The sequence below is a fragment of the Vipera ursinii genome, assembly GCF_947247035.1.
Source record: "Vipera ursinii genome assembly, chromosome: 4".
NCBI classification, from domain to species: Eukaryota; Metazoa; Chordata; class Lepidosauria; order Squamata; family Viperidae; genus Vipera; species Vipera ursinii.
Window position 1 is genome coordinate 4,024,361 of NC_139514.1, and position 10,000 is coordinate 4,034,360.

Consider the following 10,000-nt stretch of genomic DNA (forward strand, 5'->3'; position numbering starts at 1 on the left):
TGTAACAGAAAAGCACTGCAAACTTGACAGTTAGAACAAGCCCCGCTTCCAAAACTAGTTTATGTTGAAACCAACCAAAGGTTGTGGGGTGAGGGCATTGTTTGTTTGTTTACTTATTTATTTATTTTATGGAGTTGGTTTTGTGCGCTTGATGAACACAGCCGCTGTTTGCTCTGCACGGTGTAGATCTGGAGCAGAGACAGGAAGAATTCAGTCATCCTTTTACGTGCGACCTTCTCCTGACAAGCCAAGTCAACGGGGGAAGCCAGATTCCTTGAATGACCGTTTGGCTCACTTAAAAACTGCAGTGATTCCCTTAAACACCCTGGCAAGACAGGTCGTAAAAACGGGGCAAAGTTGTCTGAGCATTTGTCTTGCTTAGCAACGGCAAGTTTGGGCTCCTTTGTAAGTTGTAAGTTGAGGATCACCTCTACCTGCAACTGAGTGATTGACTGAAGGATCGATTGACTATGTGTCATTAAGTGACTGCTGACTATTAGTGACCACATAGACAAACAGGGTGATCTGTGCCCAACTTAATCCTTCAGGGCCTGCTAATGATCTACTCATTTGCCACTGTGACTGAGTCCAACCACTTTGCTGCTGGTCTTCTTTGGGCACCTCGGTGCTCTCTGAGCTGGGTGGTTTTCTTGCAGACCTTTCGTGACCCAACTAGGGAACATCCTCAGTGATAGAAGGGAGGGGGGTTAGTAGAGGAGGAGGAGGAGGAGGAGTGTGGGATCCTTGGTTCTCTCTGAGCTTGATGGTTTTCTTGCAGATGTGTCATGACCCAACTAGGTAACATCATCAGTGCTAGAAGGGGAAGGGGTTTGTGGAAGAGGAGGAGGAGGGCTGTGGGGTCCTGGGTGCTCTCTGAGCTGGGTGGTTTTCTTGCAGACGTTTCATGACCCAACTAGGGAACACCATCAGTGCTAGAAGAGGAGGAGGAGGAGGAAGAGCTGTGGGGTCCTTGGTGCTCTCTGAGGGTAACAACAACTAGGTAACAACATCAGTGCTAAGAGGGAATAGGATTTCTCTCCCTGCTGTATGGAGAGCAAACCCCCATTTCCTTATAGAAGTGGTGATATCACCTAGTTTAGTTTGATGAATGTTATCTAGTTGGGTCATGAAACATCTGCAAGGAAACCACCCAGCTTAGAGAGCACCCAGGACCCCACAGTCCTCCTCCTCCTCCTCCTCCTCCTCCTCCTCCTCCTCCTCCTCCTCCTCCTCCTCCAGAAACCCCATCCCCTTCTAGCACTGATGATGTTACCTAGCTTGGTCATAAAACATCTGCAAGAAAATCCACCCAGGTTCAGAGAGCAGCAAGGACCCCACAGTTCTCCTCCTCCTCCTCCTCCTCCTCCTCCTCCTCCTCCTCCTCCTCCTCCTCCTCCTCCACAAACTCCACCCCCTTTCTAGCATTGATGATGTTATCCAGTTGGGTCATGAAACATCTGCAAGGAAACCACCCAGCTTAGAGAGCACCCAGGACCCCACAGTCCTCCTCCTCCTCCTCCTCCTCCTCCTCCTCCTCCTCCTCCTCCTCCTCCTCCTCCTCCAGAAACCCCATCCCCTTCTAGCACTGATGATGTTACCTAGCTTGGTCATAAAACGTCTGCAAGAAAATCCACCCAGGTCCAGAGAGCACCCAGGACCCCACAGTTCTCCTCCTCCTCCTCCTCCTCCTCCACAAACTCCACCCCCTTTCTAGCATTGATGATGTTATCTAGTTGGGTCATGAAACATCTGCAAGGAAACCACCCAGCTTAGAGAGCACCCAGGACCCCACAGTCCTCCTCCTCCTCCTCCTCCTCCTCCTCCTCCTCCTCCTCCTCCTCCTCCCCTTCTAGACTGATGATGTTACCTAACTTGGTCATAAAACATCTGCAAGAAAACACACCCAGGTCCAGAGAACACCCGGGACCCTTCCTTTCAAACCTGAGCTAAAGAGATGATTTTCTATGGATATCTTCCTTTTCCTTCAACCTGTCCCAGCCTCAGAGCCTTCTCCAGAGGGCTGGTTGTTCACCTCATTTGTCCAGATGGCCTCATTTAAAGCTATCCGCACCCTCTCTTTTAAGACTGCTTTGAAAATAAGGAACACCCCGGAAAATTCTAGAGTGCGCAGAAATGGATAGATTGACTTTAAGGATTAAAGAGGAGGAAAGACTCCGTGTACTTTTAGAACGTGGGAAAATTTCTATCAATGGCTAGAAAAACGAGGGATACGTAATTTTGAATATATATTAACAAGAAAGGCTATTGAGCGAGTGATTAACATATTGTTTATGATAATTAACTGTGTCTATGACTGTTAGTTAAATACAGGAACCCAGACACTGTGCTGTTTGCTAAATATTGAAAATGTTATTTGGGGAAACCCCAACCTCAACCCTAACCCCAACCCCAACCCTAATCCTGACCTCACCTTATCCCTAACACTATAAAAACTACACACACACACAGACACACACACACACAAAGAAAATAAGGAACACGCTAACGTTTTACTCAACACAGCCGCTTGTGTGTTTTTGTAAAACCAGGCAGCAGAGACCACAGCTCTGCAATTCAGAAAGCCACAGTTCTCCTCAGTCATTTAGTGACTGTTCAAATTTACAACACCTCTGAAAAGTGTGACTTATGATCGTTTTCCCACGCTTACGACCCCAGGGCCCGGCGATCAAAATTCGGACCCTTGGCAACCGACTCGTCCTCGTGACGGTTGCCGTGTTTCAGGGTCACGTGATCCCCTTTTGCAACCTTCTGATGCACAAAGTCAATGCCGGAAGCCAGATTCGCTTAACGACCGTGTGACTACACAACTGCATTGATTCACTTAACGACCGTGGCAAGAAAGGGTCGCAGACTGGGGCCAAAACTCCCTGAATGACTGTCTCGCTTAGCAACATAAATTTTGGTCACACGTTGTGGTCGTAAGTCAAGAGCGACCCGTGTACATAGGACGTGATTTACGCTGCAGAATGCGAAGCTCCGTGAGAGCTTCGTATTCCGATTGCTAAATTTAGTGGTTGATCATTCAATAAAAAGGTTTTTAAGACGTTTTTAAGAAGAGATTGGACATCCATTTGTCTGAAATGGTGTTTCCTGCCTGAGCAGGGGTTGGACTAGATGACCTCCAAGGTCCCTTGCAACTTTATTATTCTGATCATCGCACAGTCAGCCAGATGTTCAGACTGGATTGGGCATTTTTGTCTACCTATCGATCTCCAAGGTCCCTTCCAACTTTATTTAAAACTTTTATTCATAAAACATGAAACTCAGTCAACTGAACACTCAAACTGACTGGCACTAATGGTTGACACGGGCTGCTGCCAGTATCCTAGCTATCAACCAGGTACCTCCTTAAAATGTAAGATGTTCCGAGTAGTGCAGTTTTTTTTTGTAGCTTTGCTGGAGTGATTGCAGGAAGCTGCAATTTCTTGATGTGTTTTGCAAAGTTTTTGGACATAGTTCCCAGTGTCCCGATGACAATGGGTATCACCACATTATTATTATTATTATTATTATTATTATTATTATTATTATTATTATTATTATTATTATTATTATCATCATCATTATTATTATTATCATTATTGTTGTTGTTAATAAGTAAAATAAAAAGCAGGGGTTTGCTCATCCCTTGAGAAAGCAGTAGAAGGCAGGACTGAAGGAACTCAGGAATTTAGGAGAGGTGGACATATATAGCAACATTTCTGCAAAAAAAGCAGGGACTCCAGGGAGGGAAAAATACATTTTTAATGCCTACTTATGCATTTCATCGCCAGTGACTAACAGTTATAAATGCAGAAGAAGACAGATGTGTGTTTCCATTCCCGGGCCGGGCCAGCCGACTGGTTCTGTGACTGGGTGAACCAAACAGGTTTTTCTTCTAGGTGACTCCGACAACTTTTCAAGCCAGACAATCTGAACCGTTGATTTGTATCTGAATAACACCCATTCTTGGGAAAAATCTGCAGCTTGTGTTGGGGGTGGGGTGGGGGGGGCTAGAAAGGAAGAAAGCTTAACTCCTGGTGCTTAAATTTGGGGTTTTAAACATCTGGTCTGCCCCTTGGAGGGGGGGAAAAGCTGGATTAGACTCTTTGATCTTCTTAGATTTCCCCTGGTGAAGATAAGCAAAGGGCTACGTAAACATTGTGCAAAGGTTCTGCAAAGACTCCACGCTTTAAGCCACGGGGTATGTACTTTCTCCCTGTTGAAAAGCGGTGGTGGTGGGGGGAAATCTTTCTTTTATTATCCAAATCTTGGTCGGCCTCTAGAGAATTCAGCAGGGCTTATCCAGGAGTTGTGGAGGTTTTTAAGAAAAGACTGGCCAGCCGCCTGTTTGAAACGGTATAGGTCGGATCTCCTGCTTGAGCAGGGGGTTGGACTAGATGACCTCCGAGGTCCCTTCCAACTCTGTCCTTCTATGGTAATTTTTACAAAGGTCCACGATCTACACAGCACTGACAAGTTAGGAACGGAAGCCATATTTTTTTTAAAAAAAAAAGAATTTAAAATGAAAGATTCTGCTTGCGGCTTAAGCTTCTTAAACTAAACAAATTTATGCAAGATTATTCTGGGATATTTCGCTTTTCCTGAAGTTCACTTTATTTGACTAAAAGCAGTGGTTATAGATCCCCTTGCAAGAGAAACAGATCACCTCCATGGATCTCTCCCCCCCCCCACTCCCGGTCTATTTTCGGCCCATCACCTTTCTTGCCAAAAGAGATCACATTGCTATGTCAAAAAAAAAACCAAAAACCCAAATTAAGACAAAGCATTCCTTAATTCTTTGAAAAGAGGAGAAGTGGGCTTGATCCTATGTAAACAGGGCCTGGGGGAGCAGACTGTGGATTTGCACGTCTGCTTGCAAAGTCCCTTTCTTTGTTTAATCTCCAGTCCACCTTCCCCAGCCCCCAGCCCCACTCCTGTGGGCTTGCATGCATACAAAAAAAATGCCTTGCAAAAATGCATGATAATGTAACAGGAAAGCACAAAGTCACAACAACTTGTCCTTTTAATAACCACCTTTTTTTTTGGGAAACCTCTGAAGAAGAAAAAATTACCAGCTGGATTCACACCCAGAGCTAAACCATCATCTAACGTAAGACATTTAAACTTACATGTATAATAATAATAATAATAATAATAATAATAATAATAATAATAATAATAATAATAATAATAATAATTTGGAAGGGACCTTGGAGGTCATCTAGTCCAACCCCCTGCTAAGGCAGGAAACCCTATACCATTTCAGGCAAATGGCTGGCCAGTCTCTTCTTAAAAAACTCCAGTGTTGGAGCATTCGCCGCTTCCGGAGGCAGGTGGTTTCACTGGTTAATTGTTCTGACTGTCAGGAAGTTTCTCCTTAGTTCCAGGTTGCTTCTCTCCTTGACTGGTTTCCATTTGTTGCTTCTTGTCCTGCTCTGAGGTGCTTTGGAGAATAGCTGGACCCCACTTTGTGGCAGCCCCTCAAATATTGGGCCACTGCTATCATGTCACCCCTAGTCCTTCTTTTCATTAAACTACACATACCCAATTCCACCAACCGTTCCCTATATCTTTTAGCCTCCAGTCCCCCAATCATCTTTGTTGCTCTTCTCTTCCCTCTTTCTAGAGTCTCGACATCTTTTTTACATCGTGGTGACCAAAACTGGATGCAGTATTCCAGGTGTGGCCTTACCAAGGCCTTGTAAAGTGGTATTAGTACTGCACGTGATCTTGATTCTATCCCTCTGTTAATGCAGCCTAGCATTGTGTTGGCTTTTTTGGCAGCTGCAGCACACGGCTGGCTCCTATTTAAGTGACTGTCCACTAGGACTCCGAGATCCCTCTCACAGTTACTACTATTGAGCAAGGTACCACCTATACTATACCTGTGCATTTGATTTTTCCTGCCTAAATGCAGAACCTTACTTTTTTCACAATTGAATTTCATTTCAATTTAAATTCAATTTAGTTTAGTTTAAGAAGCAGGGGACAAAAAGAAAAAGAGAGACTGGACAGCCACTTGTCAGAGGCCTCCTGCTTGAGCAGGGGATTGGACTAGATGACCTCCAAGGTCCCTTCCAAGTCTTTCATTCTGTATTCTAAGGTATTGCATACACAGTACAAAAAACGGCATGGTTTCGGGCAGTCAATAGGCATCCCACTCTGGCTTAGCATGAGGTGTGAACGCAGTCCTTGTGTGTCTGGTTGTGAGGTTAAATTCAGACTGGGGGCTATTGGCAGTTTGTGGATTGAAATGAGAGTAGGGCTGGACTATGATATCTGGACTATAAAACTGAACGTGGCCGATAGATGGCAGCACAGAGCAAGAATTTCCTACTGTACACTGCCCTCTAGTGGTCAGGCTGAGTTTTGCAGGAGATCATATACCATTTCAGATAGGTAGCTGTCCAGTCTTTTAAAAACCTCCAGTGATGAAGCACTCACAACTTCTGGAGGCCAGCTGTTCCACTGGTTAATGGTCCTCACTGTTAGGAATTTTCTCCTTAGATCCAGGTTGCTTCTCTCCTTGATTAGTTTCCATCCGTTGTTTCTTGTCCTGCCTTCTGGTCCTTTGGAAAATAAGTCGATCCCCTCATCTTTGAAGCAGCCCCTCAAATACTAAAATGCTGCTATATCACGTCTCTCTTAGTCCTTCTTTTCTCTAGAGTAGCCAAACCCAAATCCTCCAACTATTCTTCATATATTTTAGTCTCCAGGCCTTTAATCATCTTAGTTGATCTTCTTTGCACTTTTCCCAAAGTTTCAACATCTTTTTTGTGATACGGTGACCAAAACTGGCTGCAGAGTTCCACGTGTGCTCCTACTAGGGTTTTATAAAGCAGTACTAATACTTCTTCTGCCCACCTAGCAGGCTTCTTGGAGTTTAATAATACCCCACCTAAAGTCAGGATAAGGGACGCGGTGGCTCAGTGGGTTAGGACGCTGAGCTTGTCGATCAAAAGGTCGGCAGTTTGGCGGGTCGAATCCAGAGTGCCGCGTAACAGAGTGAGCGCCCGTTACTCGTCCCAGCTTCTGCCAACCTAGCAGTTCGAAAGCACGTAAAAATGCAAGTAGAAAAATAGGGACCGCTCCGGTGGGAAGGTAACAGCGTTCCGTGCGCCTTTGGTGTCTAGTCATGCCGGCCACGTGACCATGGAGACGTCCTCGGACAAGCGCTGGCTCTTCGGCTGTGAAACGGAGATGAGCACCGGCCCCTAGAGTTGGAAACGACTAGCACGCATGTGCGGGGGAACCTTTACCTTTTTTTTACTAATACTTCGTGTGATCTTGATTCTCTGCCTCTGTTTATACAGCCCAGGATTGTATTAGCTTTTTTGGCTGCTGCTGCACAAGGCCGGCTCACGGTCAAGCGATCGTCCACTACTAGGACTCCAAGGTCCCTCTCACCGTGACTGTTTCTCAGCTAGCTTTCACCTCCTAGTCTGTACTAGGCGAAACCTTTGGTTTTTCCTGCCTGCTTTTCTCCACATTAAATTTCATCTTGTTGGGTAGGGCCCGGTATTCGAGTCCGTCAAGATCTTTTTGGACCCTGATTTTGTCTTCTGGGCTGTCGGCTCCTCCTGCCAGTTTGGCGTCATCTGCAAATGTGACGAGTTTCCTTTCTGTTCCTTCCTCTAAGTCATTTGTGAGGATGTTGGAGAGTCCTGGGCCTAAGACGGAACCTTGTGGTACCCCACTGCTTACTTTCCTCCGTGTAGATGTAGTACTTTTTAAGGACGACTTTAAAAATAGATAGGCCCACTTTTTTTAAAAAAAAACAAAAACCTGTTTTTAACAGACAACACCTGTTCCTTCTGCTGGGTCCTCCTTTTCTTCTCCTCTCCTCCTTCTCCCTCTTCCTTCTTTCCCCCTCTTCCTCTTCTTCCTCATTTCATGCTCTCAGTCTCCTCCTCCTCCTCCTCTTCTCTTTCCCTTTCTTTTCTCTTTTCTCCTCCTCCTCCTCCCCCTTCACTCTTCTTTCTTTCTTCCTCCCCTCCCCCTCCTTTTCCTTCTCTTCCTCTTCCTGTCCTCTCCTTCTCCTCCTCTTCCTCCTCCTCCTACTCTTCCTCCTCTTCCTCCTCCTCCTCTTCCTTCCCCTTCACTCTTCTTCCTCCTCCTCCCCTCCTCCTCCCCCTCCTTTTCCTTTTCCTTCTTCTCTTCCTCCTCTTCTTCTCCTTCTCCTCCTCTTCCTCCTCCTTCTCTTCCTTCCCCTTCACTCTTCTTTCTTTCCTCCTCCTCTCCTCCTTTTCCTTCTCCCTCTCCTTCTCTCCTTCTACTCCTCTTCCTCCTCCTCCTCTTCCTCCTCTTCCTCCTCCTCCTCTTTCTTCCCCTTCACTCTTCTTTCCTCCTCCTCCCTCCTCCTCCCCTCCTTTTCCTTTTCCTTCTTCTCTTCCTCCTCTTCCTCTCCTTCTCTCCTTCTCCTCCTCTTCCTCCTCCTCTTCCTTCCCCTTCACTCTTCTTTCTTTCCTCCTCCTCCCCCTCCTTTTCCTTCTCCTATTCTTCCTCTTCCTCTCCTTCTCTCCTTTTTCTCCTCCTTCTCTTCCTTCTCCTCCTCTTCCTCCTCCTTCTCTTCCTCCTCCTCCTCCTCTTCCTCCTCCTCCTCTTTCTTCCCTTCACTCTTCTTTCCTCCTCCTCCTCCTCCTCCTCCCCTCCTCCTCCCCCTCCTTTTCCTTTTCCTTCTTCCTTCCTCCTCTTCCTCTCCTTCTCTCCTTCTCCTCCTCCTCCCCTCCTCCTCCCCCTCCTTTTCCTTCTCCTCTTCTTCCTCTTCCTCTCCTTCTCTCCTTTTTCTCCTCCTTCTCTTCCTTCTCCTCCTCCTCCTCTTCCTCCTTCTTCTCTTCCTCCTCCTCCTCTTCCTCCTCCTCCTTCTCTCCTCCTCCTCCCTTCCCCTTCACTCTTCTTTCTTTCCCCCTCCTCCTCCTCCTCCCCTCCCCCCTCCTCTCTCCTCCCCCTCCCCCTCCCCCTCCTTTTCCTCCTCTTCCTCCTCCTCCTCCTTCTCTTCCTCCTCCTCCCTTCCCCTTCACTCTTCTTTCTTTCCCCCTCCTCTTCCTCCTCCCCCCTCCCCCTCCCCTCCTCCCCCTCCTCCAACAGTAGCCTCTGCTGTTCAGAAGCCCAAATTAGCAAAGCGATAACAAGTCATTTCTGAAACAGCTGATCTCAGACCAAGCCACGAACACTCCAGGATTAAGGCCTGAAGTTTGAAGTGGATTTATTTAAGGCCGAGATAAAAGTCATTGAGATACATCAGCTGCTGGAACAGACGGAGACAGGATGAAAAAAAGGAAAAAAAAAAGTGGACAAAAGCCACGCTATGGTAGGACTTATCTCTGCTTGCTTAGATTGGCTTTCTGGAAAAAAAATGGGGACCTGGGTGGGAGATATTGCCAAGGCAGATCTCCACTATCTTATTGCTCTTTTTTTCCAAGGAGTGGCTTTCTCAGAATCTGGATTCTCTGGCCAACTGTAATTCGTACCTATCGAAGTGAATTACCGCTTTATAAGACCACACTTGGTCTTATTGTAAAAAGATGTTGAGACTCCTGGAAGGAAGGCTAAAACATACAAAGAACGGTGCAGGAATTGGGAATGGCTAGTTTAATGCAAAGATGGACTAAGTGTGACATGATAGCAGTCTTCTAATATTTGAGGGGCTGCCCCAAAGAAGAGGGAGTCAAGCTATTCTCGACAGCACCTCAAGGCAACACAAGAAGCGACGGATGGAAACCAGTCAAGGAGAGAAGCAACCTGGAACTAAGGGGAAATTTCATGACAGTGAGGACAGTTAACCAGTGGGTGCTCCATCACTGGAGGCATTTCAGAAAAGAGACTGGACAACCGTAGGGTTTCCTGCCATTGGCAAGGGTTGGACTAGAAGACCTCCAAGGTCCCTTCCAACTCTTGTCATTCTGGTATCCTGTTAGAATATCTGTAGCTGTGGGGTCCTGGGTGCTCACTGAGCTTGGCGGTTTTCTTGCAGACCTTTCACGACTCAACTAGGGAA